Source organism: Topomyia yanbarensis, chromosome 2 (genome assembly GCF_030247195.1).
Source record: "Topomyia yanbarensis strain Yona2022 chromosome 2, ASM3024719v1, whole genome shotgun sequence".
Classification (NCBI taxonomy): Eukaryota; Metazoa; Arthropoda; class Insecta; order Diptera; family Culicidae; genus Topomyia; species Topomyia yanbarensis.
Genome location: NC_080671.1, coordinates 166,778,311 through 166,803,552, shown reverse-complemented (window position 1 = coordinate 166,803,552; position 25,242 = coordinate 166,778,311). Strand labels below are relative to the sequence as shown.

General features: G+C 37.1%; 1 protein-coding gene across 1 annotated transcript in view; it reads right to left on the bottom strand.

Moving 5' to 3' along the window:
- The window catches only part of LOC131682027 (E3 ubiquitin-protein ligase MIB2), a 93,460-nt gene extending 68,630 nt beyond the window's left edge, over positions 1-24,830 (bottom strand). Inside the window, exon 1 of the mRNA XM_058963182.1 lies at positions 24,106-24,830. The gene's annotated coding sequence lies outside the window, so the exon portion shown is untranslated. The remainder of the gene's footprint in view (positions 1-24,105) is intronic.
- Between the last annotated feature and the right edge of the window lie 412 nt (positions 24,831-25,242).

Genomic DNA, 25,242 nt, shown 5'->3' with positions numbered 1-25,242 from the left:
CGTGCCCAAAGCCTGGGCCTCTACGACACTGGGTCAGATTTTGAATTCTGCCCCCATGTCGTCTATAATGTTCCCACTTTACTCGCACGTCGAACATAAAACGTGCTTTTTCAAATGCTTTCAAATTATTAACCTCATTACGGTTAAAATGAATTAAATAAAGCTCCTGGAAAATTCGTACTGGCGTGTTATCGCCGCTAGCCTTTCACTTCATAAGAATAACTTGTGAAGGAGAAAAGCCAAGTAATTTTTTAATTCGTTGGATATTTCATCCAAACTTTGACCTTGTGGTAGCCCTTTCAAGACAGCCTTGAATGGTCTAGCTGTCTTGAAATCATATGAATAAAATTTATACAACTTCTCCGTAAGATACTGGAGTAATCGTTTGTGGCCAATCAATTCCTCCGCTGTAACTCGACATTCTCCTCTTCGGGCAATCTGAAAAGAGACTTTCACGTCCGGAAGGAACGTCGAAAGCTCAGTTCGAGAGGCTTTGAAGTCGGAGATCATCACTGTTATAGGCAGAGGTGATTGCGTTTACTTCTCATTGACATTATGCGCAATGCGTAGAAATTTAGAAATTTCATCAGCTTCACATTCGGATAAAACATCGAATGAGTTGCTGCAGTCAATTGAATTTTCGGGTGGAGAAGATACCCTTTTCCGTTTAGCTTTAATTTTTGGCACACGGCCTTTCTGGGAGGACCCAGGCATGTTGAAAAAATTAAATATTTCTTTAGGCTGAATTGTTCTTGAAAAATGTTTTAGTCTTGAAAAAGACTGATTGAGTCGAAAAAGTAGGTAGTCTTGAGAAAGACTAATTGTCGAAAAAATATAGGTAGTCTTGAGAAACACTGTTGATGTTGAAAAAATTTGCATCTTGGAGAAGCTATCAATAGAATAGTTTTCCTAGCAATAACTTTTACCCTTTTTTCTTTTTTTTTTCTTTCAGGTGTCGTCCTACTGAAGTTGTAGAGCTGGAGTCTCGAAAGGGTTCCCCGTCAGAATCACTCACTACAATTCCAAACGAGACGGAAGAAGTCACCCACTAACACACTACTTAATGCCAATTGCAGCGAGCCGTGATTCCCAATATGACCATCATTGTACGGCTGTCCGGGCGTAGGGACGCGTGTATCATCGCGAAGGGCTCGATCGTTTCTTGCGTTAACGTGTTCGATCGCGTGTGCATTTGTATGTCGCGTGTGCTAGTGTGTGTGTAGCTTCGCGGCTATAAATTCGCTTTTATAACCGTGTGTCCATTCGCATGTTCGCGTGTGTCCTTGAAAGATCGCGTGGACCGTGAATCCGATACTTAATTTTCAGTGTTCAGTTCAGATACTAGAAGAGAGTGGGTTCTTACATATCACTAGATTTCCCGGTCATGTTGCCATGGAACGTGTTTTCTAATGAATATGAGCCTTATTTTTTATTGGTCCAATTGAATGCACAGACCGAGGCTGCTAAGACCGAGGGAAGAGATTTCCGGACGCGACAGATGTTTGCGAGACCACGGGCTTTGGTGTGTGTGTGTGTGTGTGTGTGTGTGTGTGTGTGTGTGTGTGTGTGTGTGTGTGTGTGTGTGTGTGTGTGTGTGTGTGTGGATGATCTCGCGAAGATCTTACGCCTGCGGAATGCTAGAAGAGAATGAGATTCCCCATATCACTAAAGTTTTCGGACATGTCGGCATGGGCCTATACTACTAGGGCCGAGGGTAAGCACGTGACCGATTTATGATCGCGCGAGCAAATGTGTTTGTAAGTCCGTGCTAGAGACCGCGTTTATGAGATTATAAGTGCTGAAACGTTATCTCAATCACCGGGGTTTTTATGTTTGTGAGATCGCAGGCGTAGTTGTGCGGGGACGAAGCTCAGCGTTTGTATGTTAAAATATTTTGTCGCATCTGCTGGCGTGTATGTAACTTTACGTGGATGAATTCGACTTCATAACCGTGTAGCCATTCGCATATTCGCGTTTCTTCTTGAATGATCACGGGGACCGTGAATCTGATGTTTAATTTTCAGTATACGGTTCAGATGCTAGAAGAGAGATCCCCCATATCACTAGAGTTTCCGGTCATGTCATGTCCATGGAACGTGTTGTCTAGTGCAGTGGTTTTCAACCGGGGTGAATTATGTAGGGTAAATTTCAGCTTGTTATCTTATCATTCCTGTTTGATATTTGTCTTTAAATATTGTTTGAGTGTACACTTATTAAGATGCTTACTGAGAGTGTTCAGGAACAGGTTTCTTATTAGAAAATTATGGTTCTCATCCAATTGAAAATCATTTTTTTTCAGAAAGGGGTACATCATGAGGATGAATATTCGGAAAGGGGTACATGCAACGAAAAATGTTCAAAACCACTGGTCTAAAGGATCTAGTGATCGACATTTTTTATTAGTCTAACTGAAGGCATGAATCTAGGCTGCTAGAATCGATGGCAGAGACTGCCGGACGTCACCGAATCATGATGGCATGCACGGTGGGTTAATGCTTGAGACCGCTTTTGAAAATTTATATGTGCTAAAACGTTCATCTAATTACCAGGATGTTCAAATGTTGGCGAGATCGCGTGAATGATTGCAATTGGATGTTTGCGTTTGTGGGCAGGTTTGCGTTATGCATTGAAAAAACAAAAAATACCCATAAGCCCTCTCGGTCTCCTCGATGCACCACTATCGAGGCGCAATTCAATAACCATCTTAACCTTTAAAAAGGCAAGCTTCAACTGTGACTTCAAAAAGCATCTCTCCTAAGACCCAATGAAATCAAAAGCCTATTTTTGTCGTTTTATCAGTGAGAGAATCGAAAGCCCGAAAACGCTCGATCATTCATTGAACCTAGAGAACTGTAACTTGCCGGGCCTCTGAGACCCCTTGCCTTTTTGAGGGTTAAACCAGTTGTCTGTCACACGTGCACAAATATGCTTGATGATGTTTGCAATACCGTCAAATCCGTTAACCTAGGGGAGGGTATGACGTCAAATCAACAATCGACAAATAATCTCATGTCTAGCCGAGCGCAATAAATTGCACAAACCAACCCATAAATGTTTCTCAAAATCAACACTTTTGACTGTGGTTTACTGCAGCGCTTCTCGGCGTTGAAAAATATTTATTAACATCCCCTACGGTGCGATTCGGCAGACACCATTCAGCGTGTTCACCCAGCAGCCAAGGTGAATCAACACAATTTCATATTTCTATGTTGAGGCAGGATTTCACCACTCCAGCCAACTGTGTCTGATGCTGCGCCAGCCAGACACCGGAGATTGAACCATTCTCGTTTCCTCCGAGCGAGCGCGCGAAATCTCCAAAATTCGTTCCACCCAAGGGTTCAGGCCAACCAAACAAAAATAGCTGGAGCGCGGCGGCACCTTGAAATCGACACGTGGAAATGAATATGCCGATTTGAGGGCTCCTTTCGAAAACGCTTTGATGCACACCAACAGCTCTCGCAGATACACCAACGAAAGCGAGAGAAGATAAAAATCCTCACATGTTTGCTCGCGCGGAACCGGAAGTGTTTGTTTTCGTTTATGAAAGACGACCTGCGGAAAGCAACAAAATAGATGGTTTTGCAAAAAAAATGTGAATAAAGAGAAGGGATGCTCGGTCGAAGTCCTGCTTTTGAAATGGTTCCACGTGTATGCGTAAATAGTAGATGAAGCTTATCAGATGTGTCCTGGAGGAACATTTTTGATGTTGTGCTGTTGACCCATTGATACAGTGTATGAAACTTGTTTGTCAATTCTGTTTTATTTTAAAGAGTGTTACGTACCTGAAATCTTGAGATTTCTGTTTTGTTTTGCCCTGAAGATTTAGTTTATGTATAATGATTGCTCTGAATTTCTTTGCAGAATGCGCATTTTTATTGGCTTTGTCTTAAAAAACTGGAACCGCCAATTCAGAATTTTTCTTCAAAAATTTTATGAAGCTTACGCTCAATAAAAGAAATAAAAGTTATTTTCAACAAATGCTATGTGCTTCGAATGCTCGTGATCTATTTCAAATCATCAAATAAACCTATAAATCTATGAATTAATTCCATGCCCCATCAGCTTTACGAACATTTGAAGCATGGAAAAAGTTGTCTATTTTATCCAGCTTATTCCAAAGTAAAGGTTTTTTTTTCCACCCTAAAGGATATATGTATACATGCTTGTAAAAACTACAACTTTTTTTGATCACCAAGGTAAGAGAACTTAACGGAAACTCATTTCGCCTGTTGCTACTTCCGTGATTTCTCTACTGCCTTGAGCTAGCAGAGATGTAAATATTAAAATGGCTACTATTCAAGAATCGCACAAGAAGCGCAAAAAGTGAAAATGCACGTTAAAAACCCTACAAAACTCGAGCGCCTGCAATTTGTTACATTTCAAAAGATCAGAAAAAAACGTGAAATGAGTGGGGCATAAAAAAAAACCTTCAGAAGTGTTATACCACGAGACACCAACAAGCGGCATTAAATGGCGGCAAATGGATGCGAAAACTCGGCTAAGCCGAAGCACCCAGCGTACAACGAGGGTGCCGGTTCCCATTTTGGGCCCGGAATACATAATCCAAATCGATAATATAGGTATACTAACGTCACTCAATCATTTACAAACAATTCACAATTCCAATGTTTAAGCAGATACCCTAGATGTAATACATGTACCTTCCTTCGAATGTTATGACTCACGGCAGGCAGACCACAAGGCTCCCTTCCTCTACGGTTCTCCGATCGCCGGAGTAATGCCAATGAGAAGTGCAGTTTATACTCTGCCTCTCTAGTACCATCTATTTGCTGTTGCTTGTGTAGTGTATTCACGGTTGGTGTGCGTTACCGTTCCATTCGAGAAAACCTCCCTCACTACTTAATGAATTTATTTGTGCAGATCTGTTCTCTCGTCTTTCGCTTCTATTTTTTTTTCTATTACTGTGGTGCGAAGATAATACGCTACTATGATTATGCATGTTTGAAGCACGGTTCATTCGTTTTAAAATGCGTTGAATTTGGATGCTATGCTATGATACATATAATTAGCGCTTGAAAGAGCTCTAAAATGTATGTTGTTGAAGGTGGGGGGAAAATAGTTCCACATAATAAGGATGTTGTCTATTTCATAACATATGTATCGAAGAATAATGTAAAATGTCACATTACAGTTTGCTGGCCTGCACTAATATTGTGCATTTGTTACTAGATGTCCATTTGTGACCTCTTGATTTTTAGTACTAGGCAAATTCAATTTACTTCCAATTAAAAATCCTGAAAACCCCTATAGTGTCTGGCCCACTTAGAATCCGGACACATAACACGGTGCCACAAAATAAAAAAAAATGAATGATCTGTTAAAGGTCGTAGGTCTGGTCAAATACAACACAAAACCACGTTTAATCAATTTAATATACCATCAAATCTTGATTTATGACCAAAAAAAAAACTATTTTTCAGGACTTTCGGAACTAAAAAAGTTTCGACGTGGTCATTTTTCAATCGATTCTCAAATTTATTGGACGTTCTAGAAAGAAGAAGAAATTACCTTTTCAACAGTATGTTATGTTATGCTCTTTTGTTAAAAGTACTATGCGGTTTTTATTAGGAACGTCCTTGTTTCAATAAAATTTTAAAGAGCATTCAATTTCGCATCCAAACGATTTATCATAAAAAATGGCTGAAAATTGGCTGAGTTATTACTTTTTTCCAAATTAGAAACTTGCTTGCATGAACTTTTAAGGGGACGGATAAATAAATATATAAAATATAAAATAATATGAAATTTTTCAAAACAATTCTTTTTACTCGATTACGTATACATTCAAAAGTATGTGTGTGGATTTGGAAGTTAAATTTAGAAAAAATAACGGATGATGTAATTCTACAATTTTATAGTGCGCGACAATGCCTTACTAACCCCTTAAGAGTTCATGCGAGCAAGTTTATTGCTTAGAAAAAAATATAACTCTCGCCAAATTTCTATGGAAAGAGATACACTTCCTAAGAAGAATGTTACGTAATTTTTCATAATTTGCACGCAAAATAAGTTAGATTAGTTTATAGTATAATGTTAATTTAATTAATCAGTTATATAAGCATTGTGAAACCGGAGGTAGTAGTTTTTAAAAGACAACTGGCTACTGGACAATAAATAAACAAACAAACGAAATAATAGTTGTTTTCATATTGTTGTTCCGAAAGCGCATAGTATTTTTAACAAAGAGCATAAGCATAAGAGCAAAAATTGAAAATCAACTGAAAAACTATGGCGTAGAAGACTTTTTAGTGCTGAAAATCCCGAAAAATAGTTTTTTGAAGTATAATACTTCCAACGTTTCAATATAGGGGCCCTGTTTCAAAAATTCCGGCCGGAATTTTACTCGGGTTTTTTAACGTGATTATCTGCCGTTTTACTGAATGAAAAAATAAGTCCCTCATACTATGTTGCGTTTCGGCTTCGCCTCATCAGAAACCGACACTAACACATTGTCGGAATAGATTAGCGCCGGCTTGACGCAAATCCCTTAAAACTAAAACACACTATGTGTTTCAATCAAACGACTGATTTCAAGTTTAATATTTTTAAACCATGTACTGTACATGCAAATTATACGAATTTTGGTTACTCGAATTTTAAAGTACATTCAAATACTTTATATAATACTAGTTAACATCTATTTAACAATGAGTATCTTTCCAGAATTAGTTTAAACAAACATTTGAATGAAAAAACATTGACATCAATAACTTAATGTGGGTGAACATGCAGGTTATCAAAGTCACCCCGGAATACGAAAACGGACTTCAATTTGAAATAATTTTTGAAAAAATGGCTGGAAGCGGAGAATATTAGGAAAAACCATCCAATCTTGTTCTCCATACATCAGTACATGGTTTAAAAATATTAAACTTGAAATCAGTCGTTTGATTGAAACACATAGTGTGTTTTAGTTTTAAGGGATTTGCGTCAAGCCGGCGCTAATCTATTCCGACAATGTGTTAGTGTCGGTTTCTGATGAGGCGAAGCCGAAACGCAACATAGTATGAAATAAGGATTTGTGCCCTCCTGTACAAAGACTGGTTTTTACCATCAAATTTTCACCCTAGTGAGAAATTTTGGTTTTTACCAAATTTTCCTCCTTAGGGTGAAATATAGCATAGTGCTTTCGCATAGGCCTGCTAAGCCAAGACAAGTTTCGGCTTCACTTGTGTCTCATCGGCATAAACAGAACTTCTGCTCGAACGGGACATCACGTTTGATCAGTCGTTTGATTGAAACACATAGTGTGTTTTAGTTTTAAGGGATTTGCGTCAAGCCGGCGCTAATCTATTCCGACAATGTGTTAGTGTCGGTTTCTGATGAGGCGAAGCCGAAACGCAACATAGTATGAAATAAGGATTTGTGCCCTCCTGTACAAAGACTGGTTTTTACCATCAAATTTTCACCCTAGTGAGAAATTTTGGTTTTTACCAAATTTTCCTCCTTAGGGTGAAATATAGCATAGAAAAAATAAGATTTTTGAGCAGTCTCATTGGAAATATGTACAACAATTTTGTCAACAAATACAATTACTACAAATAATGGAAATAATGGATTTTGTGACAGCAGTAATTATCTGCTCCATAATTAGCCCGCAAAATTCTACCAAGCAGGACTGCCCCTTTGCCATCTAATGAAATGCGACACACGTAAAAACAGAACACATGAACAAACCGTCAGTTTGCTTTCTGACCTCGTAGTAAGGAAACGTTGCATGCCAGATCAAACTCATCGGGGCAATATGGGTATTGCCGTCAGCAATCATTCCAATGATGCACAGGCGCGCCAGTTTGATGCATGCAATGATCACATACCACAGAAAAAGCAGAATGCTCCAGGGTTGCCAAAATTAGATCTGTTTTGTTGTCCTAAAAAAAATTTTAATCGCATTTACTCTTCGAAAAATCTGTGTCGTTATCTGTATTGAATCAGCTGAGTGGTTTAACCTTTTGCTGGATTATTTATCGAAGATATTAATTCCTGTGGTTTAAATCAGTCAAGCAAGGACCTGTTTACATTTTCGTAAAAACACTACAAATCGTTCTGATATTGAGGAATTCCACGGGGAAGTGGCCGACCATAAAAATCCACCATCTCCGATTTTAACAAAAATTTGCAGCTATGTTTGGTTTATGAGTTTCCATGACTTCCACAGGTTATTAGACCATTTTGACTCAAGAGCTTTTTTTTAAAAGGGCGTATGTGTTTTTGCATGCACAATGAACAAACAATAATAATACGAAAACCATAATTTGTTCAGCAAAACTATTCGAGAATGAGTTGCAGGGCATTCATTAATCTTTGTAAAAAAATATACACTGAAAAAAAAATTGTGCCGATTTTCAAAAAATTTATAATTTATATTAAAATTGGAATTAAAAAAAACCATTTTTTTAATTTTTTTTGCCAGCGAAAACCTAAATAAAAAAGAAATATTTTAAGTCTAATTTTATGATGGAGAAGTTATCAATAAAAAAGTTTTTCTAACAACAAATATGTACATGTTTTTTAATTCTATACTATGTTACAGACAAAAATATATTTTTTTATAGAATGTGATTCGCAATGTCATTTCGAATCAAAATGCTCTTTACAAAAATCTTCGAAAATGTAGTCGTTTTCAAGATATTTTAAATTTTGTTTAGACAAAAAGTAATAATTCGTTAAATTACGCTCTTTCCATAAGTTATTCGCGTTTCTCCAACAATCGTACGATTTTCATAATTGTCATGATAAGTTCTACAACTTACCTTTTGACACCAAGATGATAAGAGGATAATGTTGCAAGTTATAGGTCCGATTTATAAAATCACTATCGGTCATTTTTTATACTAAAATTTATTTCTTCCTATTATATACAATTCCTATCTTCTATATACACCTTAACACTTTGTTCGTTTATATATGCTAAAAATATTTGGTGTTTCGTCATTCGAAAACAGTTTCGCGGCAATTTTATTTTCTGAAATAGGAACAAAAGAGTGATATTTCTGTGTACCTCGAATCATTTTTGCCTTCTGATACAGGCTACTCCATTCAGCTGCTCCCTGTTCGTATTCTTCTTGTGATACATAACAAAACGAAATTTTTGTTAATTGTTCATTACTTTGCTGGTAAGCCCATTTATATAACTCTGCTGCACTTGTGATTGGATGTTCGTGTGCTATTGCTAAGCTCGCATTTCTTGCCATTCGTTTCAATGTCCCGCCAATTGCGTCACAGGGTCCTTTTCCATGAGAAGTTGCAAAAAAGTGCCACTCAGCATCAATGTTATAATTAGTTTCATATTCACAAAGACTAGCAAAAATTTTTATATTTTTGTATTGAGAAGCAGCTCCATCAGACATAAATATAGCCTTCATTAATTGCATTTTTGATTTTAGAAAAGTTAGTAACTTCGAAATGAATACCTGCACCGCGATTGCATCATGTTTTAGAACTTCGGATATTATTACAAAACTTAAATTTTTTATTATTCCAGAGTCCATATAATAAATAACAAACGGATGAATTGTAGCTTGATCATTGTTCCAATAACTACTCTGAGAAGCATCCTGCAAAACAAATGAATAATTTTCAGAAAAATCACAAATTACTAAAACTTTGCCTATTTTTAAAGACGATTTTGATTCATTTAAAAAAATAGACTGTTGATTTTTTATATAATCATGAGTTCATCAATTTTTCCAACTTCTCACCAAAATATGTTACAAACTCATCAACCAATCTATCGGTAGCAACCCATTGTTCGAAAGTTATTTCTCCAACACAACGTTCCTCCAATTCTTCCGAAAAATTGTGTTCAAACATTGAAAGATTTGGACAGCGGTCACATTCACGAAGATACCAATCTTTTGATCTTGACGATGCACTACACATTTTTTCGAAATACAACTTGTAATCTTTTTCGAAAGAATATTTTTGTAGACTATGGAGTATTAAAATAATATTCTCGTGAATCGTACAAACACAAATGTTATGAGAACCTGAACTTCCTAATAGCTTGCAATTCTTCGGTCTCAATGATGCAAATGAACTAAATCCAATAGTAAATTCACTAATTTCCTTAAACCTATTAAAAACCCCTTTCAATGAACAAATTAACAGACGTTTTTGTACATGTTGACGCTTACTATCCTTTTTCACAGAAACATAGTCGTTTAGCCCAGGCATGGCTCTGCTAATCTGGTCGCTATCATAGAACTCCAACACCGTGTTTTTTGTTTGTGAATCCAAAGTGTGAACCATCTTTTCGTTGTTGTTGTTCTTGTTGTTGTGACGTTTTCCTTCTGCTAACAACATAGCTTGCGATACAATGTGTTTATTGGCATGAAATTCATCAATAATCTTTTGATTTGACCAAGATTTTGGTAAAATAGACAATAACCTCACTTGATCGTTTCTTGAACATCCTGAATCTGCAAATCTCTCTTTCAGTTGAGAAATTATATCATCAAGGTCAGCAGCTTTCGTTTTTAATAACTCCAGCTCATCATTTTCTACATTAAACCCGAAGAAATGTTTTGGTATTCCATGTGAAATATTCGAATATTTACTATTGAAATAATTGACTTGTTGAAGCTTGTTTATTGGTATTGGTGAAACGTTGATTCCCAGGACTCCTTTATTGAATATTTCAATGTTATGTATTCTGGAATAATCCTGCACATCGCTTTCCTGAGTAGATGCTGAGAAGATTGATGTAACCGATGGTATGTTTACTGGATCATATCCTGAAGGTGATGATTGTGGTTCTGTAGTGTAGATGCTCGGTAACTGCAGATATTTTATATTGTCAGAATTGCATGCCTGTAACCTGCAAGTATCATATATAAAAACAGACTCATCCAATTGAATTTTACACTCTGTGGATTTTAAAATTTCAATAATTTTTTGCGTTACTTTGCGAAGCTTCGATGAACACCGTTTACTAGGAAATGGCTTACAACACCTTACTTTATTGATATCCATAATAATTTGCTCTTGTTGACACCAAAACACCGTACTGACTAAGTCTCTTTAATGTGTTAACCTATTTCAATGTAAAATATAGGTAAGTTTTAATACATGGTTCATACAGGTATCAACTATTTTGCTTCAGAAAACATTGGCAGGTAAAATCTGTGTGCTCCTATGGTTTCTCCAGAATAAAGAGTAATTCTCAAATGTGCGACTTAAATAACGTACAAATTGAACTATTATCCGAATATTACCAGCTTGGCGCTGAAAACAACATTTTTAGAGAATTCAATTTCTATGTAGTCAAATAAATTTTTTATTATTTTCCTGTAGTTTATTAATGGTTCGTTATACCGTCATGGTGTAAAGAGGAAAGTTGTAGAATGTCTTATGACTATAATGAAAATCGTACGATTGTTGGTGGATAAACACGAATAACTTGTGAAAAGGGCGTAATTTAACGAATTATTACTTTTTGTCGAAACAAACTTTAAAATATCTTGAAAACGACTTCATTTTCGAAGATTTCTGTAAAGAGCATTTTCATTTGAAATGACATTTAGAATCACAATCGATAAAAAAAATATATTTTTGTCTGTAAAATAGTACAGAATTGAAAAACATGTACAAAGTTGTTAGGAAAACTTTTTTATTGATAACTTCGCCAACATGAAATTAGACTTAAAATTTTTCTTTTTTATTAAGGTTTTCGTAAAAAAGTAAAAAAAAATGGGTTTTTTCTTAATTTCAACTTTTAATATAAATTATAATTTTTTTGAAAATCGGTACATATTTTTTCAGTGTATATTTTTTTTAAAAAGATTAATGAATGCCCTGCAACGCATTCTCGAATAGTTTTGCTGTACAAATTATGGTTCTTGAACAATATTTTTTAGAAAGTAGTGCACGCAAAAACACATGCGCCCTTTTAAAAAGTTGCCCTTGAGACAAAATGATTTGATTATCTCTTGAATATACTTATACCTCCCTCATAGGCGCAACGTAAAAAGTTTCATCAAAATAGAAGATGGTCGGTCACGATTTTTTACAAAATTGGACGGCTCTTCGTGGAATTCCTCTATTTTACATCCAGAAACTTGAACTTTACCGATGTGCACAATGGAAAAATAACTATCTTCTTCATTTAATGACTTTTGTTGATATATAATGATATATACATTAAGTCGACCAATGTAGCTGTCGAATTTTCGGACAAAAAATTGAGAATTAACAAAGTCACAGAGCATTACAATTAACGTTTCTGGAAGTAGAAGTGCTAACCTGAGTGTATTACAAACTTTTACCCTTCAAAATGAGCAACCACTCTTAAAAGTGGAGATGTATTTTAATCAGGCTGTGCACGCAGACGAAGTGAACATAAATAATGACTTTTACTGTGAGCCGTGTTTACCAACACTGCCATTAAGCTGTGAAGCAATGTTTGTAAACACGGCTCACAGTAAGTCATTTTTAAGACGACTTCGCCAGCGTGCTGAACCTAATATAGAGGGCTAAGCTGAGAGAGACACAGAGAAAGTATTACTGAAAAAAATATTTCTAAAAATAGGTATTGTAACATCACTTCTCAAAAATCTGTATATTTGCACATACACGCAAAAATCTCTATATCTGCACATACAAATTCTTGGTCTGAAATTTGCTGAAAAATCTGTATAAATACAGATTATTCTGTACTTTTGGTATCTCTGGAACGCTCTTTTCTTTGCGCTAGAGATGGGGTGGTTGGGCGTGAGAGACCCCGCTCTCTTGCTCTTTAAATTATGTGTGGCGTGTTCAGATAAATTCACCACGGCCCGCGCTCCAAAGTGCGCTGCGTTGTCTTGTGCCTTGCAGGATAATCACTCGATATGCGATTACAGTCGGGTCTCCTACTACGCGAATAACTGGGAACGTGAAAAAGGAATCCGCGTAATAGGAATCCCAAAGCTTATGGGATTTTGACTAATTGGGGCTGTGGCCGAGTATCTCGTCTGCGTTAACATTTAGCGCCATACTTTCTTTGGGTCAAGAGCTTCTTGGATGGTGGAGATAATAACTCGGAATTGTCCCACCAGGCAGCGCTAGTGCGAATGCAAATGACCAACTAATTGCAAAATCATTCTTTATCTCAGAAACAAGAATATTTAGCGGGTACTGTCTTCAGTAAGGCTGCTCGAGAAATCAAAGACTACCAGATGGTGACAGATTAGTTTGGGGTACTCTCACTATATGGCGCTAGTAAGCGTACCACCTTACAGCACATTATAGAATATGATACATCTCAAAAGTCTAATAACTTAGAAAGATGATGTTTTCGGCGATCAATTTGAAATAGATCCGCCAGGCGGCACTAGTGAGCAAATACTATTTTTCAAATTCTATATCTCGAGATCATGATAATCTAGAAGTGTGGTGTCTTCGGCAATATTCATCAGCGGGTCCAGTGCTGCCCGAAGGCGAATAGATAATTTCAAAAGTCAGCCACTAAGCGACGCTAGGGAGAATATAACTTCCAGTAGATGTTGGGTGATGTTTTGTCACGAAAGTTTAATGATTTAGGAAAATGATGTTTTCTGTGTAGTTTCTGAGTACGACAAGGGCTGTTTCATAATGTAATGATAAAATGGGATATCACCCTCTAGGCGGCGCTAGTGAGCATACATCTTATTTCAGTAGGAATCCGCGCAGTAGGGATCAGTAGCAGTAGAAACCCGCGTAGTAGGAGACTCGATGTATATGAAAACTCAATTTAGATAAGCGCGCAACAGCCGCCTATATAAATTCTTATGAAGCTTATTACTTGCAGCTTTCGAAAAGCACACAGCATGTAGAAAAATAAACAAACAATGCAAGAGAAGACCCTCTACAATCATTTGTAATAGAGACTGCTTATCACTCCTATAGTTTGCTTATGTTCGTCTGTCTTATTGTTTGGTGGCTCCAGTGTAATTGGCTGGTGGAGCAAATGCGGCTATATTTCATGCGCCGTGCAGACGCACGCAATGTGAGATTTTATTATAAGTGCGACAATATACACTGGAGTATACATTAGAGTGCGCTCTTTGCTTCGTTTTTCGCTGGCAAGCGATAGTACGGGTGCGATTGTCGATTTGATTAGCTCTAGTTAGTGATAGGCATTGCGAAAAATAAAATCGATTTTGCTACATCGATTTTTTATATAATAAAAATGGGTGCTATCAAACATCGAACCGAGAAAGATCGAATAAAAAATCGATTTTTCGAGACAAAAAGATCGATTGTAAGAAAATCTTATCCTTCTCAATGGGCATTTTGAAAGAAAAATCGATTTTACCGGATCGATTTTTTTAAGTCAACAATCGGGCCGAGAAAATCGGATGCAAAAAATCGATGGTGCTAGACAAAAAAAATTTAAAAGATATCGCATCGACTTTGCCCATTCCTAGATGATTTCTAACGATCCGTAGAACCAGATTAATTGTATAACAGGTGCATGTATGACGGGATTTGTACATCACCATTAAGACGGGTTTATTTTATGTTCCGCTTAATGACTCAATGTTATTTTATTTATGTTGCTTGTGAATTTCGCGGCTCAAAGTTAAATGTTTTATCAAAAGTAATATCCTGGTACTACATTCGCTGTTGGTTATTATCATACCGTCGCTGTTGTGCTATCTTATGACAAACGCCATTTTGGGGTAAACTGAGTTAGATATGCCACATTACTTGTCTGAAAAATCTCTACAAAGCGGTGTTTTCAAAATTTTGAAATTCTACTTGGTTATGTAGATATAGCGAGAAACATGATGAGAAATTGATTTTTTTCTTTCAAATCACTGTATCAAGGGATTTGCTCAAGTTATATTGAAGTTTCAGATGTTTTTATGTGTAAAAATGGTCGAGGAACACAATGGCATAAAAATTTTCAAAAGAAAAATACACGAGTTGTGAGAAAAACACAGTTTAAGTTTTAAACTGGAAATATAGCATATTTGGCAACACTGTAACCAACAATAACTATTTTTTCTAGATTCCCTGACTAATTTCCATTAAAATGCATCCGACCAATACTTTATAGACCAAAGAAAACCAAAGATATGAATAAAAATTAAAAATTAATGATTTTTTTCTATGGAAAATTTTCCATGCACGATTATGACACGTCATACAAATTTTGTCATCAATACACGTCTATGCCACGTGTGAGTGCGACTTTTGTTTACATTCATAGTAAAAAATCGCAACATAGTCACCCGATCTTCGTAATATTTGAGAGATTAATACAGAATAGATAGAAGCATCAATTGTCTTCTATGGATTGTTTATACCATTAATAAGTTTCAAGATATTCAGTCTCAAACTTTAAAAATCGTTTTTTCTCGAAATGTGCTAAATGGCGCTTGTCATAAGATAGCACAACAGCGACGATACGTGATCATTGCAGAGTTATTGCGAGAATTTCACATTCATTTCAAAAATCAGGACCGATGGGTAATGTGGGTAGTATAGATAGTACAACTAACTCGAAAATAACCTAGCGGGTTGAAGCTTTGGAGCAAGCCCAACATTTGAAATTTGCCGCAAGTGATTTATGTGAATGTAATGCAAACATGCGATATATTTCCAGTAATAATGTACGGGTACCATTATATTTGAATCTACTAGAAATACCGAAATAACTGATTTTAACCCATTCATGCCCATGTTGTTTGTGGACAACAACGTTTTTACACAGCTATAACTTTTGATTGAGGCAAGATTTGCTCACAAAAACAAATAAGGCTAATGAATGTGACTGTTGCCTTTCATTTGAGTAAAAACAGTTACAAAGATCAGTTCTAGAAGCGAAGTTATTGCAATTAGTCTGGCTCGATTCCGATGGAGCAGTGTTGCCAGGGACAGTTTACGTTGACAACGGAAAATGATTTTTTCATATATCTTCGTTATGGTGCAATATTATTGAAAACTGATAAAACTTATCAATTTAGACTGTATTTGGCTACGTTTTCCATGTAATTGGGCTATTGTAAATATACTTGAAAAATTGTATTGACCATTGGAAGGTAAAAATTGAGCAGCTTCTAGCACTGCAAGGGAAGCATCTATCTTTTTGACAATAGATTTTTCGTGTTTCTTGATCTCACCGTTTTCAAGGAAAAATAGTTTTGAAGCCCTACTTGCACTAGAAAAAAGTTGGGCATGAAAGGGTTAATGCAACCATGCAGAAGATAGTGAAAATTGCAGCATTCGAATTAACAGTCTAAGTGTATTCTACTTCACTTCGGTTATGTCCCAGACATTACCCACCCATCTTTTTTTTGCTATAAATCAAGATTTTGAGGGTATACAACCTTCTTCATACATAACTTTGTGTTCAATTTGATGAGGTTTACAACTTATACTAGGTCATTTGAAAAGTACAAAATCACTGTACTGCCCATAAAAGTATAAGAGTTCCATATTGAAAAACAGCAAGCCAAGAAAAACGCTTTTGAAGATTTACATTCTCATCGAGCTTTATGGATGAGACAAACATGTTTTGGTATTTTTTTCGAAATTTTCTTAACAAACCTGGTAATCTTATTTGTGCATTGTGATTCAGTGGTCACACAGAATACAATCCAACAAATAACTAGCATAGCATAGCATAGCATATACGACCGCACACATCATGGGTGGCTGATACAGTGAAATCTTTTTATACAATAATATAGTTCACTGCACACCTGGCCATGTCCTTACGATCGCCAAAGGGAAGGAAATGTTAGTTGAATACCTATTTAAGAAGATGCGGGGAACCCACGCAATCTCCATAGGCATTACGGACGTTAGATTTGGTTAGTAGGACAGGAAAATGGGATTTGGGTTTGGGATGATTCATATAATAATCAACGTAATTGATAATAAACAAATAAATTAGATTGATCTCACCAGATTTGTTTGGCTGGGATGGAAAAGGTAATGATTCCAGACACCTCCTTCTAGTTCTAGTAACTGTATGCCAAGTCGGACGTGCAATTTTTTTTTCGTAAACTGCACTCAAGCCAGCTGTCGCTGTTTCACGCCAATGCATCCGCTTACATGCTGCAGCTCTTCCTCTTCACTGGTCCTCATTATAAGTGATGTGTTGCAAACGGACATTTAACGATCCAAACACTTCATATCGACATCCGAATACTGCTTCCGAAGGACAACATTCCATAATCCGTAGCAAATCGATACCGATGACTGTAACTAACGTTTCTACCAAACGACCATGTATAAAAGATTACGGGCTTTTGTACACAAAACGTTCATACGCACTCGTACGTGCAAAACCACTTTTAAGTTTACGAAATGAACGGCGAGAGAAAAAACTAAATTGCAGCACAAAGGATTGATTTTTCGGTAAAAAACGCGACATTTGAGGAAAACGCGTCCAACTTTTCTCAAAGCCTACAATCCAACAAATAACTCATTTTCGACAAAAATCCATATGGGACTCTTATGCTTTTATGGGCAGTGTAGCAACGTGTAATTTATTCTATAGCAGTATCAGGAATCAGGAGCGACTAGCTCAAATGGCACGTTCCCCATGTTGATTGGAGATTTGTGTCTTGCCATGAACTGATTTTTCATACTTTACATAGGTTTTTCTACCATTTAATTTCACTATGTGTAAAAAATCCTTTACGTTCGGTGAAAAACCTATGCAATGTCCAGTCAATTCGCTGGCTAGAATGCTGCAATCGAGATTGGAAAAATGCAGCAAATTCTTTGACAGTTTTCGGACTCACAACCGGCAGAAAAGTCTTAGTCTGAACGCAAGTTTGCAAGCTACGCCAATGGTTGACATGTTCGAATGCAACGCAAGAGCAAATTTTGTGCGGTTCTGGACCAACGAAGTCAGTCGCAGCGCCCTCTCAAGCCAATTCATTTGCTCATTCATTTCCAGTAATATCGGAATGACCGTGCACCCATAGAAGGTAGATAGCACTTGAAATGCCAAGTTCTTCGACATGAGTTCGACATGAGATTATTAATTTCGATCTCGAATCGAACTAAGTGTTTTCAGGGCAGCCTGACTGTTAGAGCAAAAATACGTACTTTTATCGCAAATTTCCTGTTGAAGCGCTGATTGTACGCCACATAGGATTTCTGCTTGAAATACGGTGCAGAATATACCAAGCGAACGAGACTGGTTTAATCTCATTTCATGACAATAGACACCAGCACCGACTCGACCCTCCAACAAAGAACCGTCAGTATAATAAACTACATAATCTTCTAGTTGTCGTTCCATCCAGCCAGACAGTCATTTCTCGCGAGGAAAAATTCTCACATCGAAAGTTCTAAAAGGAAAACTACGCGTGAGTGTAAGGTCACTGGAAACAAGTGTAAACTCATCCCAAGTAACCATCTGGGGCCACAATCTTGTAAGGCTGGTTGCACGATCTATTGGGTTAGTATTCCAAAACCCAGTGAATTTAATATGGAATGCATAAGAAAGTGCTTCTTGTTTCAAAAACACATATAGTGGTTTTATGTTCAAGAGTGCCACTAGAGCAGTAGTAGGTGTTGTCGTGAACGCATCAGTCATCGTTATCAAGACCATCCCCAGAAGATGGTTTAACTTTGATTGGATTGTTATAACTTCTCCCTTCTGCCACCAAACGTCACGCAACCTTTCTTGATTCTGAAATCGATGTGAGTTGTACAATTACAGCACAACTATCACGAATTGTGAGACATGCATTAAAGGCACTACAGTGGAGACCCGATCTTATCAGCACCCGGTTTTATCAGCCTCCGATGTTATCTACCCCCGATTTTATCAGCTTTTTGACCCGATTTTATCAGCTTCATATGCAAATTTATAGTTGGTAATTTGATGGGCTCTAGCAGACGAACCAAGTTGAATTCGAGTAAATCCTTTCTTGGGCATATATTTCTTATGTTAGAGATCCTAAAAAATGCAAAAATACAAATATAATTTTTTTTTTTAATTTTGCACTGTCAGACCACCTCAAGGGGAACTTAAAATAAATAATCAAAAAAAGGTTGCAAGGCTATATCTAAGGAACAAATAAGAATATTTTAAGAGCTTCGGTTTATTAAAAAGACGATTTTATGAATGTCCCTTTTTTATCAGCTTAAAATTCGCCAAGGAGCTGATAAAAACGGGTCTTTGCTGTATTCGCAAGTATACGAGGCACGAGGCATTTCACGTGGATTTGTCATGCAATTTTTGTTGAAAGTTACGAAGACGAAATATAGAAGTTTTCTTTACGGAAATACGATTCTTGAACCAAAGCTATAGAAGCTTTTCCTCCCTGCACAAGGCGGGATAGATTCGTAGTTGCTGTACGTTTATGCTGAAGATTAATTCGTGCTACTCTAACCATACTCGATCACAGCACTACACATTTCATCATCAGCACTTGTTGTACAGCAGCATGACGATACCAAACACGTTGGCTTATAATTGCCTATAGCGAATGCCGAAATGGGATTAGGGACATGACCACCATTTGAATCCCACGATTTGTGAAGAAACAAACGTCCCCTGTGTTAGAGATTCGCTTAACACAGTAAGGATAAAACCCACGAGACTCCGTGCGCGACTGACATATTTTAGTCCTGCCAGCCATTCAGTCCACGGCACGGAGAAGCACCTTGACTTGAGGACTCCTGCTTTAAATCGCCTCTTACGATTTGGGAACAGGAACCCAGTGGATCAATTTTTGGTTGAGAAACTTCAACCCGCCGGATGTCACATGGCCTCTAGGCTGGTTTTGCCCAGAGAAAGATAATAGACTGTTACCAACCTCCTAGTGGATCCCAGCCCAGCCAACTCGTAATCTCAAAAATCACTATAAAGAATCCGAACACATAATTTTTTCTACAGCAGTAACAACAATGAGCGAGCGTTCGAAGAGTAGACGTCCAACCGTTTTCACGTCGAGGAGCGCCAAGGCGGACATGATAACTCTTAAGAAAATTGTCTGAAACAGGAATTTCGATAAGATTCATAAAGCCTCGACTTGTAGTTACTCGATAAACTGAAAAATAAAAAAAAGGTGTATTTCGGAAAATGGCATCATTAAAACCGAAAATTCTCAGATTTTGAAATAAGATTCGCCCACTTTTCATCAATACTGAGAAGAAAAATGTGTTCGTTTAGTTTTCCGTGGTTCATCGACTTAACATACTAATAAAAAATCAAGTCAATCCGTTGAATAGTTTTTGAGCGATCATGTCCACAAATTTGAAAAATGCGGGTTCGGAGAACGTTTTATCCGCGAGTGACAGCAAATACGCGCGGAACACATAGCTGTTTAAAACAAAAGGACGTTAGAGTGACTACCAAGTTTGCGCGAGACTATTCTAGAGTCCATACCCAAAACAATTAAGGGGATATATACAAAGTTGGAACTCAAAAAATCGAAAAAAATTATAGGATATTCTGAAAGTACAAACTTTTGAAAATATCTGTGCGAAATTTCATCCAGATCGGAGCACTAGATTTCAAACTACAGCCGTTCGCATCGCGTTGGTTCTTCCGCGTATGAAGTTAACACAAAACTTTAAACGCAATTATCTCGGAACTAAGTTGTTTGAAAAGTACTGTTACGGTGAACGTGATATCGCAAAAACTATTCATCCGATTTTCATATTTTTTTTAAATTGTTTATATTTACATTCTCGTGTCCTTGAACAGTTCCTTTTCATCCAAAAAAATTTGATCCTTTGCCATGAATTTTTGTTTAAAATTTTTGAACACCATAAAACTCAATTTTTTGGTTAACATGTTTTATTTGCAGGGAAAAAAAATTATTGGGAAACTGATCCGTTCAAGTACACCACAATACATTTTTCTTCAATAATCGGTTTAGTTTTTTGATTCAAGTTGAGCGGTTCGGTTTGGAGAGCGTTCACCGCAAACTTCTACCCAAAAAACTTGCTATGGGGGATGGGCCATAACTCCGCCAACCTTCAATATTTTTTTAATTCAACATGTTTTTTCGAACTTCGATAGCACTTCCAACGAGCTGTCTTTCGCTTTTTCAAAAAAAAATTGCATAAAACGCTTTAAAAAATCAATAACTTAGATCACTTTTTCGCCACAACTTTGTATATAACCCCTTAAACGAATAAAACAAATCGATTTTTTACACACTACACCAGACGCCCCCTTTAATGTCACGATTTTGCACCTCCAAATTAATTAAAAACATCCTATTCAAATCTTAGAATCCAAGGAAATATTTTTGAGCCACCCTAATGAATAGACAAATTCATTTTGAAAATTTTATGGTGTCAAAAATAAAGTCAGAACACCAAAATTACTTTTAAAAAAATTATTTACTCCTGCAGAATAATTTTTTGAGCCACCCTAATGCCCCCAGGTTCAGCGTCATTTTTTTCATTGGTCCAACTGAAGGCATGAGTCTAGGCTATTAGGACCGAGGGTAGAGACTTCCAGACGTTTCATGATCACGCGAGCGGTGGGTTAATGCTTGAGATCTGGTTTGTAGATTTATAGGTGCTAAAGCGTTCACCTAATTACAGGGGTGTTTAATTTTGGCGAGATCGCGGGCGTAAGTATGTGTGGATGATTGAAATTACATGTTCACGCTTGTGACCAAGTTTATGTTATAGCGAAAGCCACGAGCGTTTGTACCTTTGAGATGGGAGAGATCGTGCGTGTATGTGAGAGAATATGCAATTGTTTGTGTAACCTGTGCACCATGACAAATTCCCACCCCGACCCCCACTGCGAGCCGCGTCCGCCAGCACTGCCATTAAACTGTGGAAAAGTGTTTGCAAACACGGCCCACAGCAAAAATCAACTCACTTCGACCCGCCAGTTGGCCATGCCAGCGCGCACGGGCTTGTGGTTGATCGTTCGTTAGGGCTGATGCATGAAAACAAAAAAAATAAAATAGACCCGTACATCCTCTCGGTCGCCTCAATGCACCACTATCGAGGCGTAATGCAATAACAATCTTAAAGTAATTATCTGTCGGAGGTTCTTTAGCACTAATGCACGAAATATGCTTGATGATGTTTGTAATACAGTCAAACCCATCAACCTAGGGAAGGCCAGAAGGGTTGCCACTATTTTTCAAACAAAATTTGACAGGTCCACTAAAATGTCTCGCAAAATCTGTAGCCTGACAGGAACCATCGAATATTGACATATATTGTTGTTTTCATAGAACTTGCATCAATCAATTATTGTTAAATGAACAATTTGACAAAGGGTTTGGTGGATTTGTAGAGCTTTTATCCTTCTCTTGTATTGAAAAAGTACGTAAACTTACGATTCGCTCGATTGCTCGGTTTACTCAAACATGAGGCACTAAATACTTTCGAAGGTATTTTCATACCTTAGGCAAAATGGTACTACACGACTGTTATGTCAAATGGCCAACTACGTTATAATATAGTATGTCAAACGATATTATGCCAAAAGGCTTTATGTACGTCTTGTTAAAAAATTTGGTCTATTTTCAAAATGTTATGTTGCACTGGTGGTACGATTTTTCATAGAAATACATTCTATAAAAAGCATTCCTTCTTTTAAACATGAGTTGTTCCTTTGAGTTTCATTTTTTAAACATTTGTTTTTAAACACTTTTGAAGTTAAGCATTGTTTGCTTTTAGACTTTCGAGAAAGTGACAACGATCAAAGTTTCTTATTTGAACCGTTGAATACGTTTTTGTTTGACGGTTCTAATGAAAACGCTGACTGTGGAGTCAAAGGCACAGAATACCAGTTAAACCAGATATTTGTTTTGTTGATACCGGTTGATATGGACACTTTTAACGATCTAGTTAACCGGTGTGCGAGTATAACCGCATTTATACTGCTACTCACTACAATGCACTAGTATTAGTATAATTGATATCAATTTTTGGACAAAAGAACGATTATTCAAATAACTCAATTGAAAGAATGGTTGATGCTCTATATTCACATATCGTAAAAGGAACCTTCCCGGTATGTATTGTGTTCATAACAAGCATTTAAGTGAATGAAATAGTTGTTACGAACTTAGTTGAAAAAATTGAGATCGATGTTATAATAAGAACATGGATTAATTTATTGTTTATTCTTAATCGTACGATAGTCTGTCACTTTAGTACTATAAATCAGGTCAAGAAATAAATAATAGAATTTTCGGCCAAATAATTTTCTGAATTCTGGTACTTTCTGGTAAAGTGGTGCTGGTGCTAGCTACTGACGAGACGAATTCGAAACACAAAAAATCAAAACTTAATTTAAATTTTCTGGATTTCGGTAATTTCTGGAAATTAGTTTTCAGGGATTCAGTACTTTCTAGAAAATATATTTCTGGAAAAAAACCGTCGGCATTTATTTTTCCGGGGAACGGTTTTCGAGGAAATGTTATAAAATCATACAATCACAAAGGTTTTGCGATAGCATGATCTGCTCTTTCGGCAATAATTTTCGGCAGCACATATGAATCCACATCAATCAAACGTAATTCTTTCGTGTTAGTAACCCCTGGTGAAATAGCACCAGTTTGCGGTTCTCGAGACGTTCCACACAACACACGCAAGCAAGCGGTCAAATCGTTGAGTCATCAAATCAGTATTTTTATCTGTTACTGTTTTCCTGCCTCTTACTGCTGAAGGGCTGCCTTTACTAAACATTACTGCTATGCAGTTTTATACCAATTTAGTTCTACACCACCAACAGCTAATACTACTACTACTACCAACTACTACGAGTACTACAAACAGCAACATCACTTGGATACAGATCTGCTGCCGATTCGTGACGTAAACAAAGTGGTAACCATCTTTGAATCTCATGAAAATCTTGCTTCACGCTTTAAATACAATACTATTCAGAGTACACTAACTATTATGCAATTTTGTACAACTGCAATTACCAATGAAGCAAGTTGTACTAAACAGTAAACGAAAGCTATCCGCGTAAAATTGGTACTGAGAACTACCTGTCTAAACCAACCGATCGAATAAAGAAAATGCAAACAGGTAGTCATGGAAATGACTTTTCAGGAATTTTCATTTGGGTGATCCCGCTCGGTCACTTACCGCCCATCGACCCTTTTCATCAACAAAATATAAGCTGCAAATGATTTTTTTCTTTTTAGCGGTACTCACCATAATTTGCCAAAACCAACTGCACTATATCAGGCTGTTCCTATGTTAGTCGAAAGTGACATTCCTTTTTTCTTGCAACTGGTTTATGCGTTTGCAATATTAGATATATTCACTATAACAATACACTTCGAATTTACAACAATAAACTATTTTATTTAAGTTCAGATAACAAAACTTGACGTTTCACTTTTGTATTGCGATATTCAATGTCATACTTGCTCAACCACACTGTACACTGCTGTACACTGTGAACTACGTCACTATTATTTTAGTTATAAAAACCGGCAGACATAAATGCCAATATCTTGGCCAATATTCACTGAACAAAAAACTCTACACTCAATACCTAGTTAATAAATTTCTTCCTTATTTAGCTGAAACTATTTTCATTAATTTGCTTTCCTCGAACCTTTTTTCTGCTTCTTCGCGTTCTCGCAATCCTCTTTTTCACTTCGATGTATTTTTGTATGCCGTATGTGTCACCGTCGCTGGATGTCGAATTCCTAGCAATTGCAGGGAAAAAAAGCAGCTTTTCCTGGTTTTTCGGGTTGGGAAATGAGCACCACCGCTTAGAACACTACCCAGCAGGCCACAAAACACTAGCGGTAACAATGAAAAATGTGCGGAAAAAGGCAGCCCACAATTTTCACCACGCACCAGCAAAATAGAGTCGCGAAACTCGTAGCGTAGCCGTCGTAGTCTTGCAGTTCACTGTGCACAACCACTCTGCGAATTTGCTCTCGTCGGTCGGTCGTCGTCATCGTATTTACAGAAGCGAGCATACACACACTGACACATAATTATGAGAGAGCTTTCAGCGAGTTTCTTCTTTTTCCCCACCATTTTTTCGTTGTGATGCGATTGACGCATCGCATGATGACTGACAGCGGACAGTCGAGTAGTCTCAACTGCACGAAATTGAACTGAAATTTTTCGAGTAGTGTGCACGGTAAAAAATGTAACTAAAATCGTTAGGCTGTTCGCAATGCTATGATGTAAATTGGTTTCAAAATGACAAACCGTCGGATGATTTGGATCTGTCGAAATACATCTAGAACAGGGTGTTCCCAACGCGATGATTTAGCCACCTGTTCTAAATGTTGTTTATTAGATTTTGTTATTGCACAGTTCCCACCA